The sequence below is a fragment of the Acipenser ruthenus genome, chromosome 21 (genome assembly GCF_902713425.1).
Source record: "Acipenser ruthenus chromosome 21, fAciRut3.2 maternal haplotype, whole genome shotgun sequence".
Taxonomy (NCBI): domain Eukaryota; kingdom Metazoa; phylum Chordata; class Actinopteri; order Acipenseriformes; family Acipenseridae; genus Acipenser; species Acipenser ruthenus.
The window spans coordinates 30,493,081-30,514,611 of NC_081209.1; the positions used below are offsets into that span (position 1 = coordinate 30,493,081).

Consider the following 21,531-nt stretch of genomic DNA (forward strand, 5'->3'; position numbering starts at 1 on the left):
TTGAATTTGTGGGAACACTTTACATGAAGTGTCTCTAATTACTATGTATTTACAAAGTAGTTTCTTTGTAAATACATGTGGACTTACACATAATTACAATGTCATTATGCATAGTTACAATGTACTTAACGTACATTTTTTGCACAATATATGTAAGTACGCAGCTGCATCAGAAAAGGGTTAGGGTTTAGGGTTAGGGTTAGAGTTATGGTTAGAGTTAGGGAGAGGGTTAGGGTTATATCATGCAAAAAAAAAAAAAAGTTACACGTGAAGTACATTGTAACTATGCATAATAACATTGTAATTTGTGTAAGTACACATGTATTTACACAGCGTTACTGAATTTGTTAACGATGTGTATCGTCTGGTTAGGAGGAGCTCTGTTATTAGCTAGCTGGTGGAAACTGATTGCATATGCAGAGGGGCAACTCTCTCACTGCACACATACTCACTGAGCTAAAGCAAAGCTTCTAGATTGTCAATTTCACAGTGAGTCGGGGATAGGGGTTTGATGATTAGGGTGGATTGAAAGAGAGAGACTGGAGCGAATCTCGAGATAATTCAGAGCTAAGCTGGTAGCAACTGCCTAAGTGGAGCTATCACTGAGCAGACACTGAGAATAACAGAGTGCATGCATTTCCTGGGTGCTTTTCAGTAGTTTTACTCATGCAACTTCTTTTTTTCCAGTTATCAGAAACCCCTAGCAGACAAACAACATGTCCTTGAACTACTTTATGGTGAAAAACGTATGCCGCAGTAGATTGAATTTTAAGAAGTTGTGACATATTTCTGCACTGCAGGGGATTTTCTCTAGCTGTTTCCATGTATAACTTCAATTACAGAGTTTGCTGTAGTGAGGCGAGGGCTTAGAACTTGCTTGTAGCTCAGAATACAGATTCTTCAGAACAGAACGGGTATTTCAAGAAATGTCGTTTTTTTTAGAAAGGATGCAGGGATGGTTTTCCTATATATATGTCCACATATCAAGGACACAGCCAGTGCCAGTTTGAGCTCTGCAGTGGTCTGTAAGCAAGTGTGAGAGGCTCTCTTTTTGAAAAAGCCTTTAAAATTGCTGAATGTTATTGTGGTTTTATGATGTGGTGTGCTGTTAACTGATGGCGGAATTGAGACCAACAAAGGCAAAGTGTGCTGGATTTGAACCCAGGTCTCCAAAGGCTCATGAATAAACCCTATGTACCATCTACAGTAACCTACCCCCTTTTTTAATTCATATGATTTTTCACCACTGCTGAGGGTGATCTATGCTGTGTAAGCCTGTTTGATGCTTCCAGCCAGCAGCCAATGGATTAGGAAGAGCCTGTTCCCAATTCAAGCTGCATCTCAAACAGTGCAGGTGTCCAATGGATTAGGAAGAGCCTGTTCCCAATTCAAGCTGCATCTCAAACAGTGCAGGTGTCCAATGGATTAGGAAGAGCCTGTTCCCAATTCAAGCTGCATCTCAAACAGTGCAGGTGTCCAATGGATTAGGAAGAGCCTGTTCCCAATTCAAGCTGCATCTCAAACAGTGCAGGTGTCTAGGCAGTCTGCCCAGCCAGGAGCCTCGTTCTATAGAGTTTTCAAGTTTAACAACAAGTGCTTGTTGAGGTGTTTGTTTGGAACAAGGTGGATAGAATTTGTACACAAGTGAAAGTCATTAGAGCCCAGAGACTGCACAGTACCAATTGGCAGATGGTTGGTATTTATGCTACTCATTAGTGACTCCTAGGTCAATTAATAAAACAGGTTGACAACATTGACAGTGATAATTGCATCAATAGCACCTAATTGAAAGCTCAGGATATTTCTGCAATGATGTCTAGTTAAATGCACATCGCCCCACCCGACCTACAGACAGATTAAAAACCAAAATACATGATTATTATTACTCAGCATTAGCACCTTGGTGTTTTAATGTATTCCTGTTGATTTGTGCAGCCAAATTGTCCATATATTTTAATACATCCTGTTGCTTTCTGGTGCTCAAATTTACTTTATGTGTTGTAGTTCAGTTACTCACTACTCACACCTAAGCAAATATTGGGGTTCACAAGCATATGGGTGACGTTACTACAACTTAAAGACACAGGTTTAGGGTCACCCCAGGTCTTCTGCCCAACCTTATTAAACAGCAATATCACCAGCAGAGTCACCCTGTTGCCTTTCTATGGGGTCGCTTTGAAAAGGAGACTGGTATGCAACAGACCCCTAGCTCACTCATATTACAGGATGCTTGGGTTTTATAACCTCTCATGTACCTTACAAACAGAGAACAAACTGTATTTCAGTTTAATGATGCGTGAAACATTTCAACGCTATGCTCGCGTCTCAAAATCCACAGCCCCAATTCTCTTTTCAAACCCGGAATACGCAGAAAATGTGTTTGATGCAAAATCTCTTGGAAGTACAGACTGTGTAACACAAGCACCAGAAATGCTATAAAGAATGCTGGGCATGAATGGCTTGACTCAGGGCAGCGGCAGGTAGCAGGGCTCAAGCTCTTTTCATTCCCACAGAGTCCTGGAATTTGATCTGAAGGGGATAAATGTTACATAGACATAAACAGGCTAGCTGACACACAAGACCATGTTTCTGCCTATACATTCTGTGTGATAATATTATGCATCCTCACTATCTTGTACTCTCTGTTTCTGCTGCGCTTTCAGTTTGCATCCTTTCTATAATGTTGACTTTATTTGTATAAAGGGGAAACAATCACCTCAAAGAACGACTCCTCTATTTCCTGCCCTTTTGTTGCACTGCTATAAAACTGCAATCTCACAAGATACCATTCAAAGTACTGTGATCTACAATCCCACACCTGAAGCGACGTGCACAGGGAAATCAAGCTGCAGGGTTAAGCACCAGCCTGGTCATTGCAGAACGAATGCAAAGATTATGTTACTAAATCATTTTCTGTCAGAACAATTTAGTGTACAAAGCCAAGTTTTTTTAAGATAATACCCATAAAAAGCAAGCGTTCTAATTGCCTTCGGATAAATGCACAAAGACTATTTAAACACCAGCCAGACCTGACAGCAGTGAGGAAATGGGGGGGGGGGGTTCCGACTGCAGTATTAGGCGTCACAGAGGTGTACAATGGGTTTGCTTATCAGCAGAAACCACACCCTTTCTGTGTACCTTGATTAAAGGAGAACAGCTTTGTGAATGGGGGAGCATTTCCTCTGTGTGACTGTTTAAATAAATGCCAAGATTATCTGGGTACAAAGGACAATGTTTTCATTTTCCCTGAATCACATGCTCCTGCTTTGGGAAACAGAGCAAGTGTATGATTAAAAAATGGACAGGAACTGTGGATTATCTATCTATCTATCTGTCTATCTATCTATCTATCTATCTATCTAACCTTGTGAGATCTCAACAGCAAGGTCAGGCCTGGTCAGAACAATGGGACGAGGGTCTTCAAGGAACACATCGAATGTCATGGCTAAATTTAAAATATATATATTTGTGGTTCATGGAGCATCAATAGTGCTTTTACACATACACTTTATAGCAGTTCATTTTAAAACAAAACTGCAGAGTCAAAGTCCACAGGTCACTCCAGATTTGCTTCCTAGCATCCAAGTGCTCTCAAAAGATCCACAACTACTTTTAAAGTAGGGCATTGAAGAGTTATGCTGAGAATAGTTTTACATTGTGCACCAAGGGTTTATCAAGGGCTTTTTGAACACCTGTTGGAAACATTTGTTTTCTGTCCCAAACATTTGGGAAGGATGCAAATAAATCTGCTCCAGTATCCAATTATCTTACCACATCTGTGCTTCCTCCTGTTCCTAATCCCTTGTGAGGAGGTGCCTTTTCAGGCTCAGCTGTTGTGAGGAGTGCCGGCAGTGGCAGCAGGCCCGGGTCGGGGTTACCTGCTGTGTCCCTTGCCATGGGGCTTCCCACTGGAGACTACCTCTCTTGGTACTGCCTGGCCTTCTGGACTGCTGCGGAAGGGATTATGAAAATGTGGTCACCAGGAAAAGCAGTGGGGACTCTCCCCATAAAAGGGCATTAAGTTGTTGCATTTCTGTGGCGCCAGTTCAAGCCTGATATTAGCCCAAGTCATTTTTGCCTTTATATTCAATGGCAGCTGGCTCTAGAAAATACTGTGTGTGCTGGAAGATGCAGCCCATTTCCAAATCACAAAGTAATGTCAATGTCTTAAAACTATCCGGCCTGCTAATTCCTTCATTCATTCTGTTGCGTCAATGTAACAGGGATTATTGACTTTTTTTCTGAGATAAAGCTTTAATAGTAATTAGGACATATTCGTTAACGCACCAAAAATGTTAAACTGAGATCGCTGGGATAACGCATTTTCTTTCTAAGGAGAGAATTGAGCTTTGTGGCTGCAGGTTCTGAACACGCCTAGCAGGGGATGTGATGGCTGCAGCGCATGTGTTGAGAAATCTTCCTTTTTCACCCAGTTCAATAATTCACCAGGCTGGGGCTACAGACCAATCACACTGCTAAAGGTGCCTGCAGAGGCAGAACAAATTGCAGAACAAACAGTCACACTGGGCAGCTAAATGTTTCCCTTATCTACCGAAGACCAGCGATGTGGTATGCCTTTGTGTGACATTTAAAACAAATAATACAGGAGATATCGTGATGGTCCATTGCATGCATTAAGAAGAAATGATGTACGCTCACTGGACCCGAGTGCACTGCAGTAACACACTTTAATTTGCAGCTCCACTCTGTACAGACTTGCTCAGGCTTCTTTTAGCCCTGCTTTTCCTTCAAGCGATGCCTTGCATTTGAAAACAAGCAGGATGGGAATCATCATTAACCCCTGCACCGCTGCTAATCCCTGTGACGTTTGCAGCTCCACCATGACTCATTATTGCTCTCATCAGGTGTTAATAATGTAGCAGCCCAAGATGCTGTCCTCTCCTGGGTTAATCAAACTGGCTCGTTAGAGAGGTTCCCAATGTTCAGCCGAGCTCTCATACCTCATTAAAACTCCTCCTCTTTCACCCTGCTGTCCCGTATTAATATATACATTACAGACTCATTAGCAAGAACCCTACCTGTCTGACCTTATTCTCATCACTGTATATTTGAACAGGTAATAACCTTCCACTAGGTCTCCTTCCCTATGGGATGCTTAGCCAGAACAATGCAGGACTGCAGATACAGACCAAATACCTTGTGGCTGTGGACAACCTTTTCCAGAGATTGCAATCAAGGAGATATTTGTATATGTGTCTTCATATTTGAAAAACAGTGACTAAATACTTCTTTAGTGACCCGCTTATTAAGATGGCGGAACAAAAGTGAAATGGAAATTGGGCTGCATTGGAGCACATTTTTGAGTCTGTACAGCAAGCAGTAAGTGGAATACAATAGACAGGGTTTATGGGAAGGCTGTTAGGAGGCTGGGAGTCTCTTGTCTAGTCGTGCACACAGAAGAACTGGTTGCACGGGTTTCACTCGATTAAGCAGTTTTTCAAGCAGTTTTTCAAGAGCTTGTTATACTGGTTGAAGAAAAGCCCATGCATAAAAAATCTAGTTTTCCATTCACTGTAAAATTCAATAGTCAATTGACAAAGCACCAGTCAAAGCACCTTGAAAGACAGGAGATGCCATAAGGCCTCCAGTATCCCACAATCCCTCTTAGTTCCCCAAATATGGTTAAAAGCAACAGTCACCTACTAAACAGGTGATCTGCATGTTAACAGCAATGTGCTTCTGTACTTTATAGAAAGGGTGAGTAATAGGAGCACATTGCTGTGAATGGGCTGCTTGATTACTAAATGCATTGCGGTATTTTTAATCATGCAAAACTTGGTAACACTTTACATTAAGTGTCTCTATTTACTGTGTATTTACATAATAATTACTTAATAAATACATGTGTACTTACACATAATTACAATGTTATTATGCACAGTTACAATGTACTTAATGCATTCTTCACAAATGCATTATTTTTGCACTGCCAATGCAAAACCAGCACATTTTATCCTACCTGAAAATCATAACAATGTGATGATTTGATCCAAGGTTAAATGCGACTCTTGTGAATTAATCTAGGTCCAAACTCTGAAAACAAGACTTCCTTCTTAACCTGCTTTTGCTGCAAATAATTATAAGGGAAATAATTACAAAGAGAAGGGAGGATTTTTATTTTTTTTTAGAAAGAGGAATTTTGACCTCAAGGTTTTGTCGAGATCTGAAGTCCTAATTCTGCTAATTATTTCTGCGTAAGGCAATCCTTTTTTGGAGGCAAACAAAAGCTGTACTTAAAAAAAAAGAAAAGGAAAAGCACCCTTTAGAAGCTGGAAAGAATGTCTGTGACATTACAAAGAAAATCAAGGAGGAAGAAGAAAAGAGGAAAGAAGCAATTATGCACTAACAATACAGCATTAATATGTATTTGTGTAGCCCTAAAGGAGGTCCCACGGGATTGCGGTTCATTCTCTAGCCTGAGATAATGAGGAACTGATTGCACTGCTGAGCCCCGTTCCTAGTTTTCTTAAAGAGAGACCACCGTGAACAACGGCTGTGCCCTGACCCCCACCGGTCAGAGGATTTTACAAGGCGAAGGAGAAGGAGGAGGGCAATTAGCTTCTTTAGTTCATAACAAGGAGGCTGGGATGCATGCCAAGCAGGGAGAAGGGCTTGCTTGTTGGGAAAGACAGGGGCTCTGGTAGGATGACTCCTCAGCTCACCTGCGATTGTTATTAATTTCAGAAGCTCTGCTGCCTGCTCTTGCTGTGGTATCTCCCTAATCCTGCAGCTCGGGCAGGCAGGGCCGGGAGAAGCAATTAACCCTCTCCCTTATACACCGACCTCCAGCCAACCAGAACAAAACACAGGTTCAGAATGTATCTAAGCCTTGGCTTTCAGAGCCAGCTTCAAAGGCACAGCCATTCGAGGCATGAATGTTAAGAAAACCGAGCAGTTTTGAGAGCCATAAAATATTCTAAAACTTGAGTTTCCACACATCGGTTTAGTGATATTTAAGCAATAAAATCTGTGAGCTAAAACTCGCTGAACAGAATCTGAACTGGCATTAATAGTTTTTTTTAAGCAGCTGGAATTGTCACCTACAGTATATTGTGGAGGCCTGTTGGACATTTCACAGCATACCCATGACAGAAAACAGTAATCATCTATCTATTGAGGTCCGCTTTTTATTTTCAACATAGCATATAACAGAGTGGAACAGATGACCACACTCTCCAAGCGTGCATTTTAATCACTGCACAAAAGATCAGGCTCGTTTGCATGAGCAGATTTCAATGTTTTCTCACCCGGACAGAATACAACACAGCCCGTTACAATATCATTTATAAAGGAGCTTTACTGTGGGGGTACCAGATCTTACAATCTAATAGCATACCACACCGGAGTTCAATAATCTGACTCCAAGAGATTGGATTCTGCAGTGTGGATTTCAGATGAATGAATCCAGGCTGCCTTGGCATCTATCTTACTGGCTGGCTGACATTGTTCAATTGGGAGCATTGTTATCATCATAAAGAAGACGTATGGAATGTTTCATTCAATGTGTTTTGAGGGTTTTAATAGTGGAGATAACAGTATCTGAATATAATATTCGTTAATTGTGCCGAACCCCTAACACAGAAACGCAGAAATATTGCTCCATGCACAAAGCTTACCTGAGCTTGACATGGAAGATTAATGTGAAAGGAGGTACCTTAAAATAGGGATACTGTCAAATTTTATACATTGGCCATTGCAGTCAATACTGTATGTGCACTCAAAAATGACAGTCGTACAGACAAAGCTCCAGGGTTGTTTATCATATATAAAGGGCTTCTGTTTTTCAGTTTTTATTAATTTCATTTTTTGATAATATGTGCTTATTCATGATAAATGAATGTAAGGGTTATGTATGAATAAATGTTTACTTCAGTTTGCTCTTGAATTACAAACACTTATTTTAAAGGATGACATTTGAGATAGTTCTATGGCAAGTCCAGTTAGGGGGTTCCTGCTTGGAGATCCGTTTTGCCTTAACAAAACGTATGTAAAGGTTTTATTGGGTTTAACTTCACTTTCAATGAGGCTTTGCTCTTTACCGTAATGCAGCCGTGTTAAAACTATTAGCGTGGGTCAAAGGTTATACTGGCACGTGACCTCCTGGTGAAAAAGGTCACCGGTCAATGGCTTGTAATTTATTGCCCAATAAGAAGGGCCTTTAGGGGTTGCAGGTGTTCGTGAAAGGAAAATGTTTCTGTGCTCTGACTGGCTACCAAACAAATGCATTCTGCTCAACTGTGTGTGAGAGAGTCGGCGCCAGGATGTAGCTTCTAAAGAGCAGACGTTTCTGTTTTTTATTTAAGTACTGTATGTCAAATTGATTTAATATTATTTTCCTAAAAAGCTTTAAAAATACCCAGACAAAAACCTTAGATAACACTTTACATCTAATTACTGTGCATTTATAAAGCAGTTCCTTAGTAAATGCATGTGTACTTATACACATTTACAATGTTATTATGCATAGTTACAATGTACTTAACATGTAAATCTTTTTGCACATTATATGTAAATACACAATTGTATCAGAAAAGGGTTAGGGTTAGGTTTAGAGTTAGGGTTAGGGGGTTAGGGTTAGGTTTAGAGTCAGGGTTAGGGTTAGGTTTAGAGATAGGGTTAGGGTTAGGGTTAGGGTTAGGGTTAGGGTTAGAGTTAGGGTTAGAGTTAGAGTTAGGGTTAGAGTTAGGATTAGAGCATGCATCATTTTTTTTACATTAAGTACATTGTATCTATGCATAATAACATTGTAACTACTAAGTAAATACACAGTAATTAGAGACAATAAAATTGTTACTACACATTCTTCTTGAATTATAAAATAAATATTTGAACAGACAAGAAAATAAACTCCCTGTTTTAAATGGGGACCATTCAATTTTAATTAGATATCTGTATTGAACGACTTGGCATACAGAGCCCATATGAGTGATAGTCCAGGTTGTATATGAACACTGTCTGTCGAGACTGTGAAGGAGGCATGCAAGAAATCCATGTCATCACAGCAGTGCTCTCTAACAGGGGAAAGGGAAGGCTGCAGGTGGATGTTCGTCAGCCCAGTACAGTACTGCTGTGAAATGCAATTCATTATTTATTCCTTTTGTGCCAGCCATGGGCGGTACATCTCAATAATGCAAGGACTAAAATCCATACTGTAAAAAAAAGCTATACAACGTATCCAAGAAGGAACACAAGCTGTAGTAGTAAAATGTATATTAACATGATTAAGGTTTCCCAACATGTTAAATAAAATGTAATCAAATCATACCCACAAAATTAAAATGAGTTATTTCTGCAGACAGATGGCAACTGAGAAGCAAAGTAACCAGATATATTACTGTAGATAGAGCTAAATTTGTATTGACATCTGTTGGGAATAAAATGTACTCAAACACACTGAGAGCCTATTAATCAACCCAATATGGCGCTGTAATGTGACATTGACAAATGCCAGGGTTTTTATGGGTTTTGCACCCCATTTGTTTGCCCGTCATGTGTGACCTTTCTACCCTTCTGTGTCTGTTGTTAACACACACATTACCCATCGCAAACCAAAGTCTGTTCCCAATTAAAATAAACACACAGATACATACGTGTTTATACATAGGTTATTCAGAAATAATGTCAACAGTATTTCCATATTTACAGTGCAAATATGAAGACCAGAACCAGGGCTGCAGTGAACTGCACTGTGAAGCTCAAACAAGCTTCTCAACAGAAATCCAGTACAATGGAAACAACTGGTAAACTGCTCTCCTGTTCGTTTTAATTTCATTTTTGTAATCAGCTGATTATTATGCTGGTTGAAAGGCCACTGACAGAAGAAGATAGGCTACAGTGTTGAAAACATAAATGTCTCTTTCTATGCCAATGCACTTCCTTGCAGTTTGTTATCTTGATGGGTTATTAAAATAAAGAAGAGGTATGCAGCATATTCGTAAAACAAACAAATGCAAAACACATGCAAGGTCAAAACAACGGCGCTGCTCTGGCACAGCGGTAGTGCCGAGTCTATTGGGTTAATGTCACAGCAGAGCGGTGCATGGAGAGAGGTCCTCGCAATTAGTTGCAGTGCGCACTGGCGGGGGATGAGTGACTGACAGCTTCATTAATCTCCCTCTGGTTTTCAGAGCAGCGAAAGTGATCGTTAGGTGCAACAAATCCTGATGGCTGAATTTCTTGTTTAGCAAGTCCGACTTCTTCTCCATAATTCACTCAAACTCTATCTCATTCTGCACAGGCACTGGACAAACCTTTCAAGGGATGGCTGCTTGGGTTTTGGGGATGAGAATAAACAGCAGAAACCATCAATTTAATGCTATTAGGAAACTGAAATGATAAATGTTATTGCTGTATGTACAGTATCTCATAGGAGATACGCAGGCTCCCTTGCAAAGACTGCCTGGGTAAGAGTGAGGGTAGAAATGCTTTGGTGGTGATTTCTAGAGTAACTTGTGCGACGCAATATACAGTATATAGGCGAGTGCTAACCTTTCCTTTTCACAATACAAATAAGATGTGTGCTAGCAACCCCATGCAATTTACTACAACACTGGTTGTATTTGAAGTCTCTTTGGAGCAAAGGCAATGCAGAGGCTGTGTCAGAATAACCTGCTTGAGGTTTTTCTTTCTCTTTAACGGTTGTAACCATGAAACCATTGCAGCATCATCTTTTCCTGATGTATTTGAAAGGTTAATCTGTATTAGATACAGACGAATAGGCTTTAACAGTTTACTGGATTGAAAACTAAAAGGATTAACAAAAGATAAATTAAATAAGAGATAAGAAAGCAGCCCAACACTTAAAAGGCTAACCTATTCTATTTACAAAGTATATTAAAATCAATTCAATTTAAGGTCTGTAACATTTATATTAGAGATGCCACCATGGTGTTCCTGAGAATTAGAAATAGAAATGGTATTTTTCTATATTATGTTTCCACCGCTAACCGTACATATTTAGTGGCAGTGAGTGCAGGGGACTAAATTCATTGGAATATACAGGACTAGGGTAACGCACTATAACCACTAAGCCTCACATACAACTGCTGTAACCAATGTAGAGACACCCAATAATTAAACTTGAAATTCGAAAAAAAGAAACACAATTCAGCTTTTAGATCGTTCCCTTATAAATGATGGATTTAGAATAACATGTGTTTCCCACTCCCCCCGCCTGATTGCAGAGGAAATTGTCCTATTGATCCAGTTCTTTTTCCAATGGATCAGTTAAGGTGATGCCTGTCACAAGCAGCACCTCATGTCCACTTTCTCCTAATGCTATTCAAAGATCTCATTAACACTAAACACATGCAGCCTTCGGAGTCTATGGAGGGTTCAGACACTGATGTCCTATTGATAAGGCATTGAGTCTGAGTCAGCAGTGACTCTCTGAAGAATACAAGGCTTACTTGCACTGTAATTATACAGAAACACAGGAGAATGGAAACGCATGATCATTAGTAGCTGAATTATTATATCCAACGAGCTACTGCACAAAGCAGACAAACCTTTTTCAGAGTGTGCAAATCCGTGAGTATGCGATGCATGGTAATGTGCTTTGGTACAAGTAGAGCTTTTGCATACTAATCTGTAACCATAAACAGCTCAACCACAGCCCATAATCACACCTTAACTCGCACGATTTTGACTTGAAATTGCACCACTTGCCCAAACCCCTTACTGGTATAATGCAGAAGTGATTGTCTTATTTGATTAGATTTTCATCAGAGAAACAGCTACAATGAATCGGGTTAATACCTCATATTGCATTTTCAGATGGCATTGATTTAAACTCAAACTCAAAAATTCTATTGGGGTAAAACCCTAAAATCTGCCCCCACCCTTGGAAGACATTTGTTCTGTGGTATCCAACTTCTGTGGGGAAAGGTCAACACCCTTTTATAATTAAACACATCTCCAAGCCCAGCACTGGAACCGATCTGAAACCCTTGGAGGGTCACATCCAATTGCTTTGAACACCAGCAAATTAGATCAGCGATCAGGTTGTGGAGTAGGAACATGGACTGTGCAATTGAGTTTGGATTGAAATTGTTTTTATAATTTGATTGATGTGTCGCTTTCTATTTATTTAACTTTTTTCTTTGTTCTTTTTAATGTGTTTAATGTCGATTTTATCATCAGTGGCCATCTGGGAGGTATGCCAGCTAATGTTATTGCCTTTCCGCAGAAACTGCAATAACTAAACAAGAAAATAAGAAAAAGAAGAGAATTGAAATGTATTTTTGTTAATTATACATTCTAAGCAGTATCTGAAGTGGTTACGGTGTTAATAAAATAAGATGCATATTTGAAACAAATAGACATCAATGAATAGTTACTTAAAGGGATACCTCGATCAATAGATTGTTAGATTGCTAGACAGATGGATACATGAATGGGGAAAACGCAGGCAGGGATTTTGGTGTCATCATAAAGGTCAAAATGAATAATCTCCTTGAATTTTATTCAGGTATTGTATTGGTTTACAGTACTGTATGCTTACAGCTGTGATCGTTTTAGTCCTGCTCCAGGTCTAAATTCAGAAGATAAATAAGGAATCCAAAGATGATGCCTGTCTGTACTGTGACACGTAGACTCTCTGACACATTTCTTATTAAATCCTTATTTTGAAGGGGCACCCACTACAGTGATTGCACAATTAAGCCACAATGAAAACGTGCCACCCACTTCTGAACTGCAATTCTGTTCTCAAAGGTTCGCAGATGGAAGCACAGTCGATAGGTCCGAGTGGTTGTTTGTGCTCAGCTGCTTGGCAAAGGTGTTAGGCTTTGGGTTCTTTGATCAGCCTTAATTTAGAATTCACTGCCCAGCTCTGTTTTCTGCAGGGGGTGGGTGGTGGGCTGTAATGTTAGATGTATCAGTTGCATCCAACTCCTCCATTGCACCACCTACTGGGACCTATGTGTGTGTGTGTGTGTGTGTGTGTGTGTGTGTGTGTGTGTGTGTGTGTGTGTTTGTGTTTATGTGTGTGTGTGTGTGTGTGTGTGTGTGTGTGTGTGTGTGTGTGTGTGTGTGTGTGTGTGTTTGTGTTTATGTGTGTGTGTGGGTGTGTGTGTGTGTGTGTGTGCAACTGTCCTTCAAATGCACCTTTTCATTTCTGCAAAGGACTAGGGTCACTACCTGTGAATAATTGCCACCCTGTACACTGTAGTGAAATGTTATGCTGCCTCTTAATGATTACTTCAACAAACTCAATAAGATGCTGATCCATGATTACATTTGTCTGATACATTCTTACACAAATGTTCCCAGTTTTGTGCAAGCTGCTACATGAAACAAGCAATGATTTCTGTGGCTTGAGCAAAAACATATATCGTAACCCTCTTGCATCTCCAGTCTATCTAGCTGCAGAAGGTGACCATTTGTTCCTAGACTCCCTAGTCTCTTCAGCTTATTATAATTCCTCTTTGCACTGTCTAGCCTTCAGAATTTACTGCAGACTTTACGGCTGTAAAGGGATGGTGAGATGGAGTGCATGCTCCAGTCCTCATAATATTAGATGACTGCTTCCTTGGAACTGATCCAGTTTGCATCATGGTAAATTATTCAACAACCACAGGTGATTAAAGTCAAGGCTAACCAATGCATTTTTTTTCTCTATTTTATTATTTTTATTTATGGCTATTTAAAAAAAATGAAATTAATGCCCAGTTTTGCTCTTTACAGTTCATGTACTGTCGACAAAGCAATGCAGTAAAGAAGTGAGAACCAGAAGATCCAGCAGCCACTCCCCACTTTCTCAGCGGCTCACGGAGGTCAGGTCCCGCTTCGCTCTCAGGAAGTATTCATTCCACACACCAGGCTTTCGCTGTTTACTGTGACTCGGGCAGAAAGTCTCTTTCTCATCCTGTTTGCTTCCCAAAGGTGTCAAGCATCAGATTGCATAATTCATGTACATCAACCGGATCACAAGAAAAAGCCTTAATTCTCAATTCGGCATGTTTTAGTATTCAGGTTTTGGCTTCGTGCATGTCTAATTGTTTCTAATGGGCTAGACTAGAGCAAAGCAAGGTAGTTTTGTGTGGGGTGTGGATTGGTGGTTAACTAGTAGTAGGCTGACTATTCATTTTCTTCATCTTTAAATAGTTAAATAGTGCCTTTAGTGCTAATCTCCAATTCTTTGGTATGAGATGGTGGGAGGCTTTATAGAAGGCACCCTCTCTGCCCCACCATATAGCGAAACAAAGGAAGATGAACTTTTACATGATATTAACAATGCCCTGAAGATTACCTTTTGTATCTTTGTTATTAAAAGTAAAATATCTCTCTCTATATTTTTTTAAAGGCTTTTACTTCCTTAAAAATCAATTTAGAAGGTGGCATTGCCATTATAAGGTTCAGGGAGGTATTTATAATGGGTTTCCAGCTGGGACAGAACAACACAATAATTGGATCCTTTTCAGCATGTAACTGTAAAGATGCCAGTTAATCACGGCTGGTTTCCATACAATTACCTCTACCCAGCACTATCATATATAACGACAGCATCCGCATTATTAATGAAGCAATTTGTCAAGCTAAAGACGTAGGTGCTCGTTCTTAACAGTACGTGCGTTCCTCTATGGCATGTATAGATGTAAGTGTGTGTATGTGTGTGTGTGTGTGTGTGTGTGTGTTTACATTTACTGCAGAAATGCATACATCTCCTAAACTAATGATGTTCACCTCTTATGAGAGGGGGCCATCATTATTGTATGAGATGTTTATTGTTTAGCAATGGTCAGAGGCACATGTTACACCTTCTGGTACATGGCGATGACGCAAGCACAGTGGAACGTTCTTGGCGCACAAGGCTTCCTTGGCTCTATTCCGTTGATGTTTGTACCGTACCATAAATTAAACTAACCTTCTGAAACAGCATTAGTCCTTGTTAACACAAGCAGGTCTTGCCATTGTCCTATAAATCACATTAGGTTTTGAGAAGTACTTTTTAGATGATCACTCCCCTTGACCGTGGGAGGGAGTTGAATCTGCTCTAGGAATCACACAGCCCCAGGGTAAAGCAGACAAGGGCAGATTCTGGGCAAAGGGGAATCAGAAAACATGTTCTTTGAAGAACAAAACAACAAAGCAGACTCGCTTTTGACTTCTATCTGTTTTTGATATCTACATTCCTAACTCTTCCCTTTCCCTTTATTAGAACTTTCTAAGTAACATCATTAACAAAACGCTCATAATGACAAGGTAGCACAGCCTAACATTTCATTTGGTTCAAAGCATTGATAGATTTATTCACAGAGCCGTAGTTTACATATATCCAGGACTCAGCGGGTGTTACATCAATCTCACGTGCTGTGGCGTCTTGTCTCAGAATTACATCAGCTTAGTTTCTTGACTTGAGAGATGTTCTGCAATCTAGAGTTTTCACTCCTGATCATTCAAACCCAAGTCCAAGCCTGGTGTTGAACTTAATTTGCAATGGTCCAATATATTTGTACCAATAACTTCCAGAAAATAAACAAAACAGCTATAGACTGTTATTAACACTGGCAAAGATCCATCTAAGTTTGAACTGTAGGTAAGTTGCTAGATCTTTCAGTGTCAAATTATATATTATATATATAAATATACAATAAGTGCCCAATATTTACTTACTCCAAAGCTTGCTCATATCACCTTTTAATTAGTGTTACTTATTAGTTACACCTAATAGAAATATATTTACTGTCTGATATATTTTCTGATATTCTGCTTCTTGACCAACAAATATACTTTTTATAAAGAGCCACTCACTGTACAGAAGAAACACAATTTGAATTATGTTTTCATTTTCATGGGATGAGGGCTACATCTCAGGCGTCCCTTTATTTACAGCATGGCAGGGAAAGGTGATGAGTGCGCTGTTTAGAATCAGCGATCAGCTGAACGGGCTTCTGTATACCACAGATACAGAACCTGTCATGAAGGCATGTCATAAAACATTCCAACTCCACATGGATGGGCATGCGCTACGATACCTGATTTCTAAAAAAAACATTTCATCAAAGACTAAAACCTGAATTGCATGATTTCTGCTAGAGACCTGATTCACAACTCAACCACAGTTTGCCAGCATTTGAATTCAGGTTGATGGGATGGACTGGAGGGTTTGCTAAAGCATCATGTTCTGTGTGGTGGAAACAAAGGGTTTGTTGGCTTCCATTTTGTTACAGTTGGGCCACCATTAAACTGGAAGCAGCAATCACAGTACATATGACAACCTTAAGATGTGACAAAATGTAGGAATTATTTAGAGCGTTTTTATTAAATGTGAAGGCGCTTTCACTCCAATTTTGAAATGAAAACAGCCTTTTTGGTAAGGAGCAGTTTGGGCTACATATAAATAAAGTAGAATACACACATAAATGAAAATATGGGTCTTAAAATAACTGACTTAAATAAGAAAGAAACAGTGTACATGTATATAATATACAAACGCTATAAAAGCCTGTTATTTCTCACAGAGAAATGCTCCCAGCTCGCTCTTTATCATTCACCCTCAGATCAATATCCTCTGACATTTTTAGTGTGGCACCAGACTACAGGAGGTAGAAATGACAGAGACTCGAGACAAAAGATGTGCTTCTTCAGATCCTGACAAGCTTGGCTTGCCCATTAACTCCACATAACAACCCGCTTCAGGAGGGCTCGGAAACTGCTGAGAGGTGAGAACAGCCACGATCTGAAGCACTTGAGCAAAAGAACCGACAAAATAAACCCATTGTCTCTACCCTTCTTATCATATTCAAAAAAACATGACTGTGAAAGATGTGAACTTTAAATATGACTTCAATACAGCTATCGTCAAACACATGTCAGCTGGAGTGATCCAAATCTGCTAAGTCTGTTCCATTACCTTAAAAAAAAGCATAGTGACAGCTTTAAATATGGCTAGAGGAATGGAAAACACCTTCCTGGTGCGATGGAGGCCGATCATGCACTATAAAAAGATTCTCCAGAGATGAACTATACTTGGAACTAATTTCCCTATATATATATATATATATATATATATATATATATATATATATATATATATATATATATATATATTCACTACAAAATCTGCCCTTTGAAAGCCCATGAATTGTGAAATAATGCGGGTCCGCTGGGAACCATTAATCATTGCAGAGCTGTCCTGTCACAGTGCCTCATCTGTCACTGAGAGGCCCTGCATTGGCCTGTTGACTCGCTGCTTGACACTGACCGCCTGGTCCACCATGAAGAGGTGAGGCCTTGCTCCAGGGTCCAGACCCACAGTGCTGCTGTGAAATGGGTTGACCCCAGACACCTGGAGTTCAAATCCAAACTTTGCTGGAACACTGCATGAAGCTCCCTGGCCATGCATCCTTTTCCCTATCACTGGTGGTGGAATATTACCTCCAGGGACTTCGTTCATAGCTTTGTGGGGTTCCTCTCAATCACAATGTCAACAGGAGCCCTTAAGGTAAAATACAGCTATCCGTAAACATTTCATTTGCTTCAAAACTGTATCTACAAAAAAAATAATAATAATCCATGCGATTCTGTATGTGTAATTCATAATTAATAATGTACTGTGCAAGTAATATATAAAAATCGGATAAACAGGGACAGCTGGGGCTGTATTCATGAAGTATTAGCCCGATGGTAAAAGCATACAATTGCTTTGCACTTACCAAGAGGGTAGATATTAAAATATTTGCTATATTTATTTTCATATACGGACAGCAAGAGTTAATCACATTCACTCAGAAAACTATTTTTCTTTTTCCATGGATAGTCCCAGGACTGTTATTATCTCTTTATACGCTGGCTATTATTTTAGGATTACATTGTAATCACAAAAGCAATGGATAGTGTGATGGGCACGGCATTTATCCTTGCCCACTGTATCAGAATGATTACACAAGTTAGCTTCATGAAGAAACCCTTCGTGTGCAGCTTGCCTTAAAAGTGCAAGATTTCAATCTGCCAGTGTAGCAGAGGAGACAATCAATACTACATGCCAAACAACAGAACACAGCGACTGAAGTCTAATACCCTGACCCAAGAAGTGCTAATGTTCCTCTTGCAGAAATCAATTTACACCATGGTAAAACAGTATTCATTTATAAGCACCGCACAATGAGTGCAAATATTTAGGCAGTGTGCAAATCAAGACTTTGCCCGGTTTTCTCTTACACAGCAGAGTTTCCGATCCAGTGCAGTACAACGTTGAAAACTGAACCACACAGTATATGCATCATCACTGTATTATAACAAGCAGGCAAGCGGATGGATGGGTTGATAGATAGATGCTTATAGGAGTGGAGATGCAGAAAGGAGAATGGGTGCAAGGAATACAGAGAGATAGGTAGAAGATATCGATTTACCAGCACTAGATTCATTTTATAGCATTTATATCATTGTCCTGATGTTTAGTGTCTTACCTGTTTAATATCCTGTTCTGGATGATTCCCTATTGTTGTTTCTACTCAGATCTTTACTTGCCATGCTTTCCTGACCATGCCATCAAAAAGCGTGTGCCTGTGCAACACCAACATGATTTCAAAAGTATTATTTTAACAGTGGGTGTGATGTAAATAGAATAGAATAGAAGTGAGGTCAATTGATGCTTCATTTCAGAGTGTTCCTGGGGCAGTATATTGCAAGTTACAACAGCATGCTGTACAGTACAGGCAGCCAAAATACCTACATTTATTCAAAACAATAACATTACAAATCCATGCCGTCAAAGAGTTGGGAGATCATTCAGCAACTCTGTCTGGAAGCGAGCAAACGACAGCACAAAATCTTAAATTACAAGGGATTGGATTTTATGCCTCTCGAGGGACTGACACCAGCAAAAGAGCTTTTCCCAATATTAGATACATGATAAACATTCAGTAGGCGGATATCTATATACATTAATATAGTTACTCTATCTATAGCTCTTGGTGGTCTGGTAGCTCAGCGGCAATGCTATCTTTTGTGATGTTTCTCTAAACACAGCACCATCACAACTGCCCACCATATCCCAATGTGTGATTTAACGGGAAGAGGTATTTAGAGACACCAACCTTCAGATAAACTGATGAAACCCCCCTGTACATAGAGAGTTAGATAATCAGTTAGATAAAAAGAACCACAATCCAGTATGATGGGATAATTGAGTAATGTCCTTCACACAAGGACATGTGAATAAAATATCAAAAGGAAATTGCAACGAGAAAGATGAACATCACGGGCAACTGAACGATATTAAGTGACAGGAATGCTACACAGTGTAACAATTACCCCTCCCTAATGATTTGAATTTTTAACAAGGGGTTAAAACCTGTGCTGTCGCCCTGATGACAGTGGCTGACAGGGTGATCAATAAAACATTATTTCCCGCTGTCAGCGCTCTGCTTTCTCTCAGCTCACAGTATCACGACTCAGAGCTGCTACTTGGTGCTGTGATAGAGAAGCGTAGCGATAAGCCATCTTCAATCTCATTTAAGTGCCCCCTTCAACTGAAAACCACCTGATAGACCTCTGCTTAAAGCATGTAAGCATGTCGAGGAGGGATGAGCGATATCTATCGACAGCTAACATGCGTTGTTATTAACAGAGCCAGTGATGCCGTTTACTACCCTCTCTCTTGATTTGGTGCAAGCGTCAGAAATGCAACACTAAAAGGTCTAAAATTAGCAGCATATCAAGTCCATGTTAATGTGATTACTTCTTGTTTTTCCACTTTCACTCCGAGGATGTGATCTGTTCTGTTTGCTGGAGTAAAATATGATTTTTTTTTAAATTTACAGTGAGATATTTACTGTATCTGCCTTTACTGCAGATAGCATTGGAAAGAAAAAGCATATTGTAACAAATACTGTAACACTTTAGATGAAATGTCTCTAATTACTGTGTCTTTACATAGTAGTTACTTAGTAAATACATGTGCACTTACACAGAACTACAATATTATTATGCAAACTTAAAATGTACTTAATATGTACTGTAGAACCTCAGAGTTATGAACACCAAAGTTACAAACTGACCAGTCTACCGAACACCCCACTTTCAACCGGAAGTATGGTGTCACTCACCCATGAGCGTAATGCAACCACATAGGCGCTCCTATAAGCGCCTTGCTGGTCACGGAGAATGCAAAATTATTGAACCAACAAATGTATCCAGAAAGGTGAGGCAGATTTCAAAGCAAGTACAGGCAATTTTACTGGAACATTTTAGTTTTAAACAAAGCACAGGGTTTTATTTTCAAGCTGCATGAATGCATTTTGTTTAAAACAAGCACAACGTTAACCCAGGTTTTCATGGACGTTTAAATCTGTGCTTTTGCTACAGTTTCGATTTCAATGGTAACTTAAATGTTGCCTTTTTTCCATTTACAGTACTATTTTAAAGACTTTAGAACCATAACTATATGAGTATTGTATTACTGTGCTGTATCCTTGTATTATTCGCCAGATTGATGGTGTAGACTGCAGGTGCCACATTTAATAAAACCATTGAAAACTCATTTTTTTTGCATGAAATAACCCTAAACCTCTCCTGATACAATTGTGTAATGACATATATCATGTAAAAGGATTTACACAATAAGTACATTGTAACTATGCATAATAACATTGCCATGATGTGTAAGCACACATGTGTTTGCTAAGTAACTACTATGTAAATACACAGTCATTAGAGACGCTTCATGGAAAGTGTTAACCCAAATACTCTTCCATTGATCACAACCATTAGCTGTTCCTCTTAGCTCAGGGGATCTGACATCATTTAAAACTGACCTCATTATTCAGTGACCTCTGGAGCTCAGCATATTCTACAAGCAGACAGCATGGAGGCCCTATGCTCACACTTATATATATATTTTTTCATTTTCTTTTCTTTTTATTTTCATTACAGGGTGCACAATTCCAGCTGCCTCCTGGCCTCTGGCAACCAGAATAATATGTTTTGTGTGCCTGTATTGCAGTTTCAGACACTGGGGGATCTGATGCAGAGAACGACGGTTAAGTGTGAATTGCTGAACAGATGAACATCATGCTCTTTACTATTGGGAATATATAGCAGGTTTCTGTTGTTCATCGCAATATAGTACAGTATTTCTGTTTAACCCTTTTAACAAATGGACATACCAACTGAGAAAAATGGTTGAAACCTTGAAAGCATATCATGCATCTAAATAAGCAATATTAAAATGGATGATGATAATGACGGTGATTCTTATTATTATTCATCAGTGCAAAATGTAATTATTGTTTAACCATAGTGAGGTCCTGGGTCAAGCTGCAGGTGCTCTGAGGTTATCTCACATTGATATAGATTTGTTTCATTTTATTTCTAAGTTCCTTTTAACAGGTATATCTTGTAGTCCAGTATGGGACCTCTCAAGCACCACCATGTGGGAATAGTGTGTCTGTTTGGGAGTGGTCTGGAGGCCCTCCAGGTCCTCCATTATTGGCTCTATTGAAAGCCAAACACCCACTCACATTCATACCGTGGGATTAGGCCCTCCCACTGGTCACACTAAAGGAT

General features: G+C 39.6%; 1 long non-coding RNA gene across 1 annotated transcript; it reads right to left on the reverse strand.

The window, feature by feature from the left end:
- Positions 1-324: 324 nt before the first annotated feature.
- LOC117963048 (uncharacterized) lies at positions 325-18,527 on the reverse strand. Its single transcript, XR_009308083.1, has 3 exons — positions 18,432-18,527; positions 3,772-3,950; positions 325-2,529 (listed from the first exon to the last, which is right to left on the reverse strand). It is a non-coding gene; the product is annotated as an uncharacterized LOC117963048 (long non-coding RNA).
- Between the last annotated feature and the right edge of the window lie 3,004 nt (positions 18,528-21,531).